At 41.1% G+C, this 15157-nt stretch overlaps 1 pseudogene; it reads right to left on the bottom strand.

Annotated features, from left to right (window-relative positions):
* Positions 1 to 6852: 6852 nt before the first annotated feature.
* On the bottom strand, positions 6853 to 12001 carry LOC139386724 (T cell receptor alpha variable 14/delta variable 4-like; annotated as a pseudogene).
* Positions 12002 to 15157: the final 3156 nt, after the last annotated feature.

The following is a 15157-nucleotide window of genomic DNA, read 5'->3' as shown; positions in this document are numbered from 1 at the left end:
TTTTTCTCACAGTTCATTGAATATGAAGACAGAGAAACACTAGACCACCTGGTGATTGCACAAAGCACATCACAATTCTCTGATCTCAACCTCTGCCATTATGTTATGAAATTGTGGTTTGACGTTCAAATTTGATCCCCGCTTCATCAAAGCTTTTCTGCTCAGCTGGTTTTAGAACAGCATCTTTTACACATTGTCTCACTGGGTATATTCTCTGAGAGCACAGTAGTAGAGTGCTGTCTGCCAGGGTGAGACTTGTTTTGATCAGTTGAGTAGATGTCTGAGACGTTGTGGATGTATATGTTCACTACCGCTTTCTGATCTTGCACCTTTTATACTGTAGAACTGAGGAGCCTGGTTAGGGTAATAACTGTACCATTAAAGGTCAATACATTTACAGCCTATATCATATGAGCTGCTCAGAGTCACAGGTCCTCCCACTGTACCTTGTCTCAGGATGGTAAGTTGGTGGTTGAAGATATCCCTCTAGTGGTGTGGGGGCTGTGCTTTGGCAAAGTGGGTGGGGTTATATCCTTCCTGTTTGGCCCTGTCCGGGGGTGTCCTCGGATGGGGCCACAGTGTCTCCTGACCCCTCCTGTCTCAGCCTCCAGTATTTATGCTGCAGTAGTTTATGTGTCGGGGGGCTAGGGTCAGTTTGTTATATCTGGAGTACTTCTCCTGTCCTATTCGGTGTCCTGTGTGAATTTAAGTGTGCGTTCTCTAATTATCTATTTCTCTCTCTCTGAAGACCTGAGCCCTAGGACCATGCCCCAGGAATACCTGACATGATGACTCCTTGCTGTCCCCAGTCCACCTGACTGTGCTGCTGCTCCAGTTTCAACTGTTCTGCCTTATTATTATTCGACCATGCTGGTCATTTATGAACATTTGAACATCTTGACCATGTTCTGTTATAATCTCCACCCGGCACAGCCAGAAGAGGACTGGCCACCCCACATAGCCTGGTTCCTCTCTAGGTTTCTTCCTAGGTTTTGGCCTTTCTAGGGAGTTTTTCCTAGCCACCGTGCTTCTACACCTGCATTGCTTGCTGTTTGGGGTTTTAGGCTGGGTTTCTGTACAGCACTTTGAGATATCAGCTGATGTACAAAGGGCTATATAAATAAATTTGATTTGATTTGATTTGATTTGTACCTATGGCGTCATGCTTTGCAGGACTAATGTGATCCCCAGCAATCTGTCCTGTAAAGAAAATAGAGAAACTAAAACAATTGACAGGGATTTAAAAAACTAACTAGCATCAACAATACAGGCTCACTTACAAATTGTAGAGAACATCCAGATCAAACCAAGTAACATCATCATTCATCTACTATATGTTGGACCAACTAACTAACTGCAATATGTCACTTGTCATCATATGTACAGTTTGAACAGGATCATTTGTATGCATTATTAGCACTGGTGTTACATTGACAACTCATTGTTACCAGTCCTCCTTCTGTAGCAATCACACCTCCTGGTTGCTGTTGAACATGGTCTGCTGTGCTATCTGGGAGTAAAAGAAAGACTGAGTGATAATTTGAAAGATATTAGAAATTATAAAACCCTTGTAAAAAGGTGTTAAAGATACGATAAACCAATGAGGGAAAAGGTTCCATCATACCGAAGGAGAACACATCAAGAACCAGACAGATGATCAGACAGAGTAACATGGTTATGCAGATCACTGAGAGTGACTGTGAGTTACAGTAAGAGGTAGAGATCCTCTCTCTCTCTTCCATGTCCATCTCAGCCTGTATATCACCATCAACTGACAGACATGAAGGAGGAGCCTGTTTAGAGAGAGGTAAGATTGTAAAGAAATGTATTGGTCAATATTACCTCATCAGTATTAGATATAAGCACTCTTTGCATTACATTAGTCAAAGTAAAAAGCTTACGTCTAGCTCACATAAAATGGAAAGTAGCCTAAAGCAATTTTCTATTACATAAATGTTCCATGAAGTATGTATGATACACTTATTGTTTTGATATGTTGTGAAAACATACACGTATTCTTTAAAAAATAATGAACAAACACTTGTGTAGCCTACAGAGTAAATATTACAGATCTACTTCTGTACATAAAGTATATTGAAATGCATATTGTGCTTTTGTCCCAACTTTTCAGTGGTACTGAATGTTTCTATGGACACATGTGAAACTTACAGTTTCTGTAAGAGGGCTGAATATACTGTTGTCACAGTGGGCCTCAGAGCACAGTAGTACACAGCAGAGTCAGACAGCTGTAACCTCTGGATCGTCAAGGGGACTGACTTTGCTGTGACATTCAGACGGGCATGAAATCTCTCCTTGAACTCAGTAGCAGTTTCCCCAGTTCCAAATTTATCCTCTCTCAGCATAAACATGGGTTTGCCATTTGCTTGTTGTTTGTACCAGAAGAGATATGGTGATAGATCAGTGGTATCAAATGTACAACTGAGTTTTGTTGGTTGTCCTTCTACGACCATTACATCTTCTGTTGGCTGTCTTACATTCTCTTCTGCTCTGCACCCTGAAAATAAAGATAAATATATCTTCACAACATATAATAATAATGTATATAAATAAAATGAGCAAATGCACAGAAAGAGACAGATGGACAGAGTGATGTTATACCAAAGTAGCATGCAGCCAGAACATGAAGGATCAGCCAATTTCTCATGACTAGTCAGTCAGTTTGAAGTGGAAAAGGAAAGGAGCAGAACAATGCTGATCTATCTATAACAGAGCTTTGACACCCTCAGTCCTACTGTTGATGCTTCATGTTGTTCTGTATTACATGCAGTAGTAGACCATGGGGTGTCTGTATGGCATCCTCTGATTCAGGGGTTTGTGTGCTTTGTTAGGTTGCCCCCTTCAGGTTGACTTTCATACTACACCACCAAGTGGTATAAATTGTGAGTAACTACAAATAACAATATTTTTGCACTTTGTCATATTCCCAAGTGCTTTTCCAACCACATAAAGAAATTAAGGAATTGAAAACTTCTAGTTGAAGAGAGAAGAATACATTTTTCTCACTGTTCATTGAATATGAAGACAGAGAAACACTAGAACACCTGGTGATTGCACAAAGCACATCACAATTCTATGATCTCAACCTCTGCAATTATGTTATGGAATTGTGGTTCAATGTTCAAATTTGATCCCCGCTTCATCAAAGCATTTCTGCTCAGCTGGTTTTAGAACAGCATCTTTTACACATTGTCTCACTGGGTATATTCTCTGAGAGAACAGTAGTAGAGTGCTGTCTGCCAGGGTGAGACTTGTTATTATCAGTTGAGTAGATGTCTGAGACGTTGTGGATGTATATGTTCACTACCGCTTTCTGATCTTGCACCTTTATACTGTAGAACTGAGGAGCCTGGTTAGGGTAATGCCTGTACCATTAAAGGTCAATACATTTACAGCCTATATCATATGAGCAGCCCAGAGTCACAGGCTCTCCCTCTGTACCTATGACGTCATGCTTTGCAGGACTAATGTGATCCCCAGCAATCTGTCCTGTAAAGAAAATCGAGAAACTAAAACAATTGACAGGAATTTAAAAAACTAACTAGCATCAACAATACAGGCTCACTTACAAATTGTAGAGAGCGTCCAGATCAAACCAAGTAACATCATCATTCATCTACTATATGTTGGCCCAACTAACTAACTGAAATATGTCACTTGTCATCATATGTACAGTTTGAACAGGATCATTTGTAGCTCTTCACTTTGACATAAAACCCATTCAATGCTTTCTCTTAATGAAGTGTGGTGGTGGTGACGAAGGTTTAGTTTACTAAATCACTGTAAAGATAGAATCAATGATATTTATATGAGAGAATATTTAGAATGTTTAGTCATATACATGACTTTCATTTTATTTCCAAATATAAAATCTGGTCACTGGTATTATTTAATACAGTGAAGAGTGAACACAAGAATACTGTTATGACAGAATGACTCCCCTGGTTTCTCACTGTCAGCTATAAAAGGCATTTCCTTTTCTCTGCCTCAATTATACACTGCTCAAAAAAAGTAAAGGGAACACTAAAATAACACATCCTAAATCTGAATGAATGAAATATTCTTATTAAATACTTTTTTTTTCACATAGTTGAATGTGCTGACTACAAAATCACACAAAAATTATCAATGGAAATCAAATTTATCAACCCATGGAGGTCTGGATTGGAGTCACACTCAAAATTAAAGTGGAAAACCACACTACATGCTGATCCAACTTTGATGTAATGTCCTTAAAACAAGTCAAAATGAGGCTCAGTAGTGTGTGTGGCCTCCACATGCCTGTATGACCTCCCTACAACACCTGGGCATGCTCCTGATGAGGTGGCGGATGGTCTCCTGACGGATCTCCTCCCAGACCTGGACTAAAGCATCCGCCAACTCCTGGACAGTCTGTGGTGCAACGTGGCTTTGGTGGATGGAGTGAGACATGATGTCCCAGATGTGCTCAATTGGATTCAGGTCTGGGGAACGGGCGGGCCAGTCCATAGCATCAATGCCTTCCTCTTGCAGGAACTGCTGACACACTCCAGCCACATGAGGTCTAGCATTGTCTTGCATTAGGAGGAACCCAGGGTCAACCGCACCAGCATATGGTCTCACAAGGGGTCTGAGGATCTCATCTCGGTACCTAATGGCAGTCAGGCTACCTCTGGCGAGCACATGGAGGGCTGTGCGGCCCCCCAAAGAAATGCCATCCCACACCATGACTGACCCACCGCCAAACCGGTCATGCTGGAGGATGTTGCAGGCAGCAGAACGTTCTCCACGGCGTCTGAAGACTGTCACGTGCTCAGTGTGAACCTGCTTTCATCTGTGAAGAGCACAGGGCGCCATTGGCGAATTTGCCAATCTTGGTGTTCTCTGGCAAATGAAAAACGTCCTGCACGGTGTTGGGCTGTAAGCACAACCCCCACCTGTGGACGTCGGGCCCTCATTCCACCCTCATGGAGTCTGTTTCTGACCGTTTGAGCAGACACATGCACATTTGTGGCCTGCTGGAGGTCATTTTGCAGGATCTGGCAGTGCTCCTCCTGCTCCTCCATGTACAAAGGTGGAGGTAGCGGTCCTGCTGCTGGATTGTTGCCCTCCTATGGCCTCCTCCACGTCTCCTGATGTACTGGCCTGTCTCCAGGTAGCGCCTCCATGCTCTGGACACTATGCTGACAGACACAGCAAACCTTCTAGCCACAGCTCGCATTGATGTGCCATCCTACCTGAGCCACTTGTGTGGGTTGTAGACTCCGTCTCATGCTACCACTAGAGTGAAAGCACCGCCAGCATTCAAAAGTGACCAAAACATCAGCCCGGAAGGATAGGAACTGAGAAGTGGTCTGTGGTCCCCACCTGCAGAACCACTCCTTTATTGGGGGTGTCTTGCTAATTGCCTGTAATTTCCACCTGTTGTCTATTCCATTTGCACAATAGCATGTGAAACGTATTGTCAATCAGTGTTGCTTCCTAAGTGGACAGTTTGATTTCACAGAAGTGTGATTGACTTGGAGTTACACTGTGTTGTTTAAGTGTTCCCTTTATTTTTTTGAGCAGTGTATAACACCTCCCATTGACTTAAAAAACACAAAGTACTGTACACACCCACATGCACACAGTGTTTTTGTAAGGGGGCTGTATCTCTTGCTGTCACAGTGGGCTTCAGGGCACAGTAGTACACAGCAGAGTCAGACAGCTGCACCCTCTGGATCGTCAAGGGGACTAATTTGGTGATGGAACTGAGATGGGCATCAAATCTCTCCTTGAATCTATCATCAATATCCCCTGGTCCAATGACATCCTTCCGCAAAACATATTCAGGGTAATCGTTTGTGTATTGAATGTACCAGAAGAGAGATGGAGCTGATAAACTGGTGTTATATTCACAGTTGAGAGACACGTCTTCCCCTTCATAAGCAGTCACTTCTCTCATTGACTGAGTTACACTGTCTGCTCCTCTGCACTCTGGAAACAAAGAAGAATAACTCTGTGAAAAATGTCAGGATTCCAGTAACATCAGGGTGTTGAGAAAAAGAGAATGAGAGCCATTACCTACCAAAGATAAGTGCAGCAAGAACAACAGAGGTCCACAGCCAATGTCCCATAATTATCATAGGATACAAAGAGCAAGACACACTGATGTTACAATATAGAAACTGATTTGCTCTCTTGATTCCTGTCTTAGTGGCAGCACAGACCTAGACCATGCAGCACAGCACAGAGGGGATGTTCAAATACTGTAAACAAGTCATTTTAGAGTAGAAAGCAACACTTACTTGGTACTGTGGCCCCCTTGTGGTTGATGTTGGCTTTTCCATTACTCTGTACACAATACTGAGTATAACTTTTTTATCTGGAATTAATTTAGTTAGACTCTACTAGCTGTATGTGTTCTAATCCATGAGATATAGTAATGGCATTGTAATGTCTCTTACATCTACCTTTAGAGCTAAATTGGAAGAGATAGCTTTATTGGCATCAAAAGTAACTTATTGCATAATCATCACCATCATCATCATTATCATTATCATCCTCATCCTCATCACTGTGATTATCATCATCTGCTACCACTAGTCTTGGTACTATCAGGAAGGTAGTGAGAAAGTTGCTGTGTCAATTTCAAAGTGGTGTTGTATACTCTACAGACAGGTGTATTGTCATTGTGTAGGTCAGTATGTTTTTGTAAGGGTTTGTATATCCTGTTATCACAGTGGTCCACCGAGCACAGTAGTACACAGCATATACTTGGGGTACTCGTTTGCTCCGTGTTTGTACCACAACAGTTATGGATTTGTATCCGTAGTATCACATTGACAGCCCAGTGTTACCTGTTAAGGTTAGTGGTCACATCTCCTGCTGGCTGAATGACTGAGTCTTCTCCTCTGCATTCTGGAAAATAATGTAATACACATTAGTATTAGGGAGAAAATAATCAAGCAGCATATTTGTGTGAATAAAAACACATGAAATTAATACTTGTAGTGTTGAACTGAGAAATATGTTTGATAAAAGAAAGGATTTGGAGCCAAGGCTAAACAAATAATAAAAAATAACATTATAATAACATAACAAAATGCCTTGGGACTTTTCTATCTGACATTTTTGTGGAACATATTTTCGTCACATCACATCTAATTGATAGAATCCTAAAGTCCCATGGTTACTAAATGTCAGGATTCTAGTAACATCAGGGTATTGAGAAAAATATCATGAGATCTGTATCCTACCAAAGATAAGTGCAGCAAGAAGAACAGAGGTCCACAGCCAATGTCCCATAATTATCATAGGATACAAAGAGCAAGACAAACTTATGTTACAATATAGAAACTGGTGTGCTCGCTTGATTCCTGTCTTAGTGACAGCACAGACCTAGACCATGCAGGACAGCACAGAGGGGATGTTCAAATACTGTAAACAAGTCATTTTAGAGTAGAAAGCAACACTTACTTGGTAATGTGACCTCCTTGTGGATGATGCTGGATGTTCCATTATTCTGTACACAATATTGATTTTTGCTTTTTCTAAATGCGTCTAAGTAACACAATTAGGCCAATTCTAAAAATTAAACAATCGTCTATTTTCTAATCCATGAGATATTTTAGTGGAATTGTATTGTCTCTTACTTCTACATTTGGACCTGAATTGGAAGAGAACTTTATTGGCATGAAAATTTACTGAAAATAATTGAGTAATATGATTATAAACATGACATTAATACTGATAATATTATACTGAGAAATATATTTAATAAAATAAAGGAATGGGATCAAAGGCAGAAAATGAATTAGGAAAATAATATTATAATACCATAACAAACTGCAGCAAGAATAAGTAAGTTCCTCAGCCAGGGCTCCATGCATTCTGTGAGATGGGTATAAGGAGAGAGAACTTGTCTCATAGGCTTGTGAAACCACTTCCTTAACTCTGCCTTAGGAAGCATTAAGGAAGAGCGTACACAAGGCTCTCTAAGAGTCTTATACAGTATAAGACTATCAAATAGTTTTTGTAAGGGAGCTGTATATCCTGTTATCACAGTGGGCCTCAGAGCACAGTAGTACACAGCAGAGTCAGACAGCTGCAACCTCAAGGGGACAGAGCTAGGGGACAGAGCTAGATGTGAAATTCAGCCTGGAATCAAACCTCTTCTTAAACTCATCACTATTGCTCCCCTCTGAATAACGATCTCTTCTCAGGACATACTGAGGAGAGTCCCTAGTTAACTGGATGTACCAGAAGAGATCAGGAGATGGACTACTGGTAGTGTAGTTACAGCTGAGTGTTACCAGTCCTCCTTCAAGGGCAGTAACATGTCCACTCTGCTGGTCAACAGCCTCTTCACCTCTGCAATCTGAAAAAGTATTAATAATAGTTTTTTTAATAATCAATAATTGTATAATAACAAATTAGCTAAGATTCAGATAAAGAGAATAGGAAGGAAAAACACTATACTGTACCAGAATAGCATGCACCCAGGATAAACAAAGTATTCCTAAGCCAATGTGCCATTATGATTCAAGTGTAGAGGAAGAGTAGACTGTTAAAGACTTTATGTTCCATCCACTGTAGCTGAGAAGTCTCATAATTGTGGGGCTCTGCAATAGGGGAGGAGCTAATTGTATATTCAATTGTTTAGTTGAATTGTTGGGGGAAATGATACCACACCGAAACCTGCAAAGTGGAAAATGAAGCTAGTAGATTTGGAATTTTATGACCCCTTTAGGTGCAAAAACTATATATACTGTACATATATATTTTTTAAACAAATATTTAAACGTTTAAATTCTCCATCATGTTCGTGAGAATATACCCTTTCCACAGTGGAGTCACATTAGTTTGTAGCCCAAACGGTACGTTACAAGTTGGCACATCGACAGTGAGAGTCTAATCTTTCCATAGAGTGGTCATATACTTTTTGTAAGCCAAACGCTATACACCCTATAGACATATTTGTGAGAAGATCGATTTTCGGGATGTCTCATGGTCTGACAAACACCGCTGCAGCTCGGCCACCTTCCACCGCAGATGCAGAATACCGCCATTGGCTCATGTGGTGGATTGAGACACAGCCCATGAAAAACCTTATATCTCTAGCTGAAAAGAATAGAAGCAACCTATGAGACTCTACTGACATATATTGACTCTCACTAGTAACTCGCCCTTGAAAAGTCTATAGGAGGAGGACGGACAAAGAAGATCTGTCATATAACTGATCAGGAGGAAGAGAGAACATCTCAGTGGTTGTGGCTGAAGAGTGAGAAGCAGTGGAAGAGCCACCTGGCTCACTTGGGCCTGATTAACCTGTCCTTCAGGAGGTGCAGTGGGCAGCACATGCAGGATAAGAAGGTACCTCACCTAAAGATCAGCCAGGAGCAGCAGAAAAGGCAGTTTATGGATAAACATAAAGCAAAAAAAACTTGACACGTACACTTGCTTACCATATTTAAATGTTGAGGAAGTTCTAAGAATTACAAGGTCAGTAATATTTTTATTGTCTATTTTGGCATAAATAACTAATTGTCAATTTTATTGTATGTTGTGCACATTTCACTTTATAGGACACTAAATCATTACACAAAAAATGAACTATTACAACATGATGATATGTGAAATTGAATTATTTTTCGTATCTCGTGACGCCGACCAAAACAGTGTAGGATCCTTTTATGTTTGTCTTGTCCGTTATCAGTCAGTTGGCTTCAGGTATGCTCCTCTAAAGAGTGCAGCACATGGATTTACCACCAGAGGACCAAACCACTGAGCAGGTCCATGTTGAGAGCAATGATGTTATGTCAACGATGCATATTGTACGTATATCAGTGGAGGCTGATGAGGGGAGGACAGCTCATAGTAATGGCTGGAATGGAGACAATGGAAAGGTATCAACCACATGGAATCCATGTTTGATATCATTCTATTCACTCCATTCCAGCCATTATTATGAGCCTTGATCCCCTCAACAGCCTACACTGATGTATATGATGTGGTTAAAAGGTCTGACTAGCAGAATAGGAATACACATCAAATTGACACAATCTGTAAATGCTCAAATCAATTTAAGGACATATGAAGGATTTGAGTCATAAACTTTATTTACAGGAGATATTAACAGCATTTACTAGTGTTTTGATGTCTAAAAGTAAGGGTTAGACACCAGTTGGAAAAACTGGATACATCCCTGCTGATGTGGTCCCTGCTGAGGTTTTTGTACAGTGTGTGTAGGTTTCTTGTCACTGTGGGCCTCACAGAACATTAGCACAGAGCAGAATCTGTCACTTCAGCAGAGGAGATCTCCAGATCCAAATGTTTTTTCTCTTCATTCAGATTTACAGATATTAGTGTTCAGAGGATCTGCTTTCTTTATAAACTCTGAACCTGAGATGTAGAGGAATAATTCTGGCCTTTGTGCTGTGTCTTGCTGAAACCAATAGAATTAATCTCCAGCAGTAGCTGCTCTGGAATAGTTGCACGACAGCATAACAGCATGAGGTCCTCACAACTGACACATGCATAGAGAATGGTTTTAATATACATACATTCAATTGTTCATGAAAATGTATTTGAAATGGAATTACAGTCAAATGGCAATGAATTGGATTGTATTGTATTTTATTGTATTAACTCAATATGGTCAAGAATGAACATAGAGTAATGGACAGAGAGATCTAAGCAGTCTGAAAGTTTCCTCCTGTTTTTATGTTTCTTCACTGTTGTTCAGATCATCCTCTACCATAGGTCCCTCACCTTGACATTCAGTAGGTATGTTACTTATGTATGTCATACAGTATGTCTGTTTCCTCCCATGGTTCTTGACAGGTTTTCGTACAGTGTGTCAGAGTTTTCTGTCACTGTGGTTTTCATGGCACAGTAGTACAGAGAAGAGTCTGTCACATCAGCAGAATAGATCTTCAGATCCACAAGTTTCTCCACTTTGTCAATTGAAATTGTCATACGAGGAGGTGGGGGAGTAGCTTTAAATATAGACCCTTCTGGTGTGATGTACAAGAGGAATTCTGGTTTGGATCTGGGATATTGGCGGTACCACTGTAGATTGTAGACAGTACCATCATATTTGCAGAAGAGATGGACATTCATTCCCTCCTGAACAAGCTCTTCTGTAGTCACAGGGTTTATTGAATCCCCAAAACTGTTTCCTGCAAAAATATTTGGACAAATAACTTCTGTAACTGTACAACTGTGCAGTTGTAACTGATATTTACAAATTATTAATGTGCAATTAACATGTTTTTGTGTTGTTCATTCACTGTAAGATTAAATTAAAACATTTCAATCCATGTAATAACTCACCTAAAAATGCTGAAAAGAGAACAAATGAGAAGAAAAACATCTTGCTAGACCTTTGAGAAACCGATAGACAGCACTGAGACCTGACTAACTAGCTACTTCCTCAACAATAACATCAAGCTACATGTGGGTCTTTGATTATACAGCCCCTCCTCTTGACACCATTATGAAATGTTTTCTGTTATTGCTTTCTTTCTACAGTACACTGTATGTTGTCAAGTTTTTGTACAGTGTTTTTTCGTGTCCTATCACTGTGGGCTTCAGTACACAGTAGTACAGAGCAGAGTCTGTCACCTCAGCAGCGGAGATCTCCAGATCCACGTGGGTCTTATCTTCATGTAGTTTAACAGACAGGCGAGGATGCGTCGATTCATTATGTATCTTTAACCCTCCTTCAGTGAGGAGGAGCAGGAATTCTGGTTTTGATCTCGGGTATTGTTGGTACCTCGGTCAAGTATCAGTACGGTAGGAGCCAGTGTAGTTGCAGGCCAGAGTAACATCATCATCCTCAAAATCACACTCTTCAGTTGTGGCTGATATTATTTCCTCCTCATAACTGCTACCTGAAAGATCTTATGTTAAACATGTTTTGAATAAATCATATTGCAATTCATGTACCATAAATGCATTATCGGCATATGTCTGCAATCTAAAAATGTATAGCAGAACCTATGCACTTACCAATGAACATTGAAAAATGCAGAATTGCATAAACATCTTCCTGGGACCTGAATGACTGACTGGCTTTATACGTTGTCAGGTAAGAGTGTATCACTATTATCTCCTCAAACATATTGTAGATTACATACTGTCATGTCAAAGCACTCATTGACTTTGTAGCTCCACCTCTACACTAAAGGTAGTTGGGTATTTGAGTTCAACTGTCTTTCTGGGTTGGATTGCTGCTAAATGTCATCTTCTAGATTTTGCTGTAGTTCTAAATAGAGATATTTCAGCTCATAACTGCCCTCTATTGATATTGCCTCAAAATGCATGCTGTTGACCAAAATAAGAAGAATAAGACAATTACTGCCCTGAATCCTCTAAACAGTGGTTCCCAAACTGTTGGGTGTACACCCTAGCGGGTGTGCGAGGGGTCGGCAGGGGAGGCGCGGGAGTCCAACCCCACATTTTTTTTAAGGAACTCAGTTTGGGTATTGCATCATCAGTTCCTCTTGCCATGTTATTCATTGCATACCTTAGAGAGCTATTTATAACTTGTCAGCAATGTCCAGATCAACAAGCCTATGTCAGCTAAAGTTTTTTTTTTGTAAATGTTTTGCCCATATATGTTGTAAGAAAAATGTCACTCAAATATCACTTTCAAACACATTAGAAAATGTTATTTAAAACGGAAAAATGTTCTTTGCACCCCATGACTAAATGTATAGAATTTCAGGAAATAAGCTTAAAAACAGCAAAATTCTCTCTACCAACAGGAAGGGTGTGTACAGTTTGTGTCATGAACAGTGCTTGTACCCTTTACAAAAATAGGTGGGTTAAGGTCGCGGGATGTTCCACAATAGTGCAATGGGGGCACATAGGTGAAAAAGTTTGGGAACCCCTGCTAAAAGGAAGCAAAACAACTCCACACATTTTCTTCATTCTGTATTTATTCAGACTAGTATCTTTGATCATGTTATATCAGAACAGGAAGATGCAGACAGTATAAAGTATTATATCCTGAACAATATTAATATTAAATGTGTTTTATTGTGGAGATACAGGAAAAAATAAACGTATTAATGCACACTAAATAATAACTGATCGATCAGAGTACAATGCACTGTTCACCCCCAAGGGTCTTGACAGGTTTTTGTACAGTGTGTCTGGGTTTCCTGTCACTGTGGGCTGCAAGGCACAGTGGTACAGAGCAGAGTCTTCCAATTCAACAGAGGAGATCATCAAGTCAACACGGGTCTTCTCTTCATTCAGTCTACCAGTGTGTCGTGGAGTCGTAATGGATTGTTTCTGTACATGCATGCTGCTTTGTAGGATCCAAAGAAGACACTCTGGTCTGGATCCGGGGTATTGACGGTACCATTGTAGATTATTAACGTTGCCCTTGTAGTTGCAGGAGAGAGTGATGTCTGTTCCTTGGAGAGCATTGACTTCAGGCTTCAATGGAGTTATTGTTTCCTGCTCCATACTATCACCTGCAACAACATAAGTATTGTCATTGTGTTAATGTTTATTCCTAAAGAGAAACAATACATGGATTAGGTGCCCATAAAGTATGACAAGCGAAAGAATTGAAACTTTCCAGTAAAATGCTACTTAGTTTTTAATGCAATCATTAATTGATGAATGCAATGTGATTGTATTCAAAATATGATTTGGTTTAAGATGAGAACTCAGCACTCACCTATAAATGCAGAGAGGAGCAACAGTAATATGAGTGACATCCTGACACAGACTAGATAAACTAACTGAGAGATAAGACAGTGAGAGAGCTGAGTAGATCCTCTACAGAGACATCCTCATGGTTGCAGGTATACCCAGCCTATACCAGTGTTTGACTATGAGGCCCCTCCTCTGTTAACTGGATATGTAACTCTTCTTCTGTGGTTAAGGGTTTTTAGTTCCTATTGGCCTCTTCCTCAGTTTATTTTAGACTTAATTTCTATCTGAAAATGTATTGTTTTTGCTGTTTTTTTTTTGTTTTTTTTTCTCAATAGATAATACTATACCATGCTATACCATATATACCATCTGCAAATAAACCTTCACTAAGAATAGTAGAATATTGTGTCACTGTTGATGAGAATGAAGATCATTCCAAGCAAAAAGCCTTCATCTCACATCTTTGAGTTATACTGTCTGTGGGCTCCATGGCACAGTAGTACAGAGCAGAGTCTGTCACTTCAGCAGAGGAGATCTCCAGATCCACACGTTTGGAATTTTTCTCATGATTTAGAGTGAACCCTGGTGTAATATACCCATACTGTTATGGTGAGTGAATGAGGACCCAAAAGCGAACTAACTTAAACAGAGCTTCTTTAATAACCAAACATAGGTAGGCTCAGATAGACCGGCAGATTCCGACAGGACAGGACAAGGTTACAGCAAACATGACGATAGTCTGGCTCAGGCATGAAACACAAACAAGAATCCGACAAGGACAGGAACAGAAACAGAGAGAGATATAGGGACCTAATCAGAGGGAAAAAGGGAACAGGTGGGAAACGGGGTGAATGGGTAGTTAGAGGAGACAAGGAACAGCTGGGAGAAAGCGGGGGAGAAAAGGTAACCTAACAACGACCAGCAGAGGGAGACAGGGTGAAGGGAAAGGACAGAGACAAGACACAACATGACAGTACCCCCCCACTCACCGAGCGCCTCCTGGCGCACTCGAGGAGGAAACCTGGCGGCAACGGAGGAAATCCTCGATCAGCGCACGGTCCAGCACGTCCCGAGAGGGAACCCAACTCCTCTCCTCAGGACCGTACCCCTCCCAATCGACAAGGTACTGGTGACCACGGCCCCGAGGACGCATGTCCAAAATCCTGCGGACCCTGTAGATGGGTGCGCCCTCGACAAGGATGGGGGGGGGGGGGGGGGGGGGGAAGACGAGCGGGGGCGCGAAGAACGGGCTTAATACAGGAGACATGGAAGACCGGGTGGACGCGACGAAGGTATCGCGGAAGAAGAAGTCGAACTGCGACAGGATTAATGACCCGAGAAATACGGAACGGACCAATGAACCGCGGGGTCAACTTGCGAGAAGCCGTCTTAAGGGGAAGGTTCTGAGTGGAGAGCCAAACTCTCTGACCGCGACAATATCTAGGACTCTTAGTTCTACGCTTATTAGCAGCCCTCACAGTCTGCGTCCTATAACGGCAAAGTG

The sequence above is a fragment of the Oncorhynchus clarkii genome, chromosome 28 (genome assembly GCF_045791955.1).
Source record: "Oncorhynchus clarkii lewisi isolate Uvic-CL-2024 chromosome 28, UVic_Ocla_1.0, whole genome shotgun sequence".
In the NCBI taxonomy this organism is placed as follows: domain Eukaryota; kingdom Metazoa; phylum Chordata; class Actinopteri; order Salmoniformes; family Salmonidae; genus Oncorhynchus; species Oncorhynchus clarkii.
This window is presented reverse-complemented; position numbering and strand designations above follow the sequence as displayed.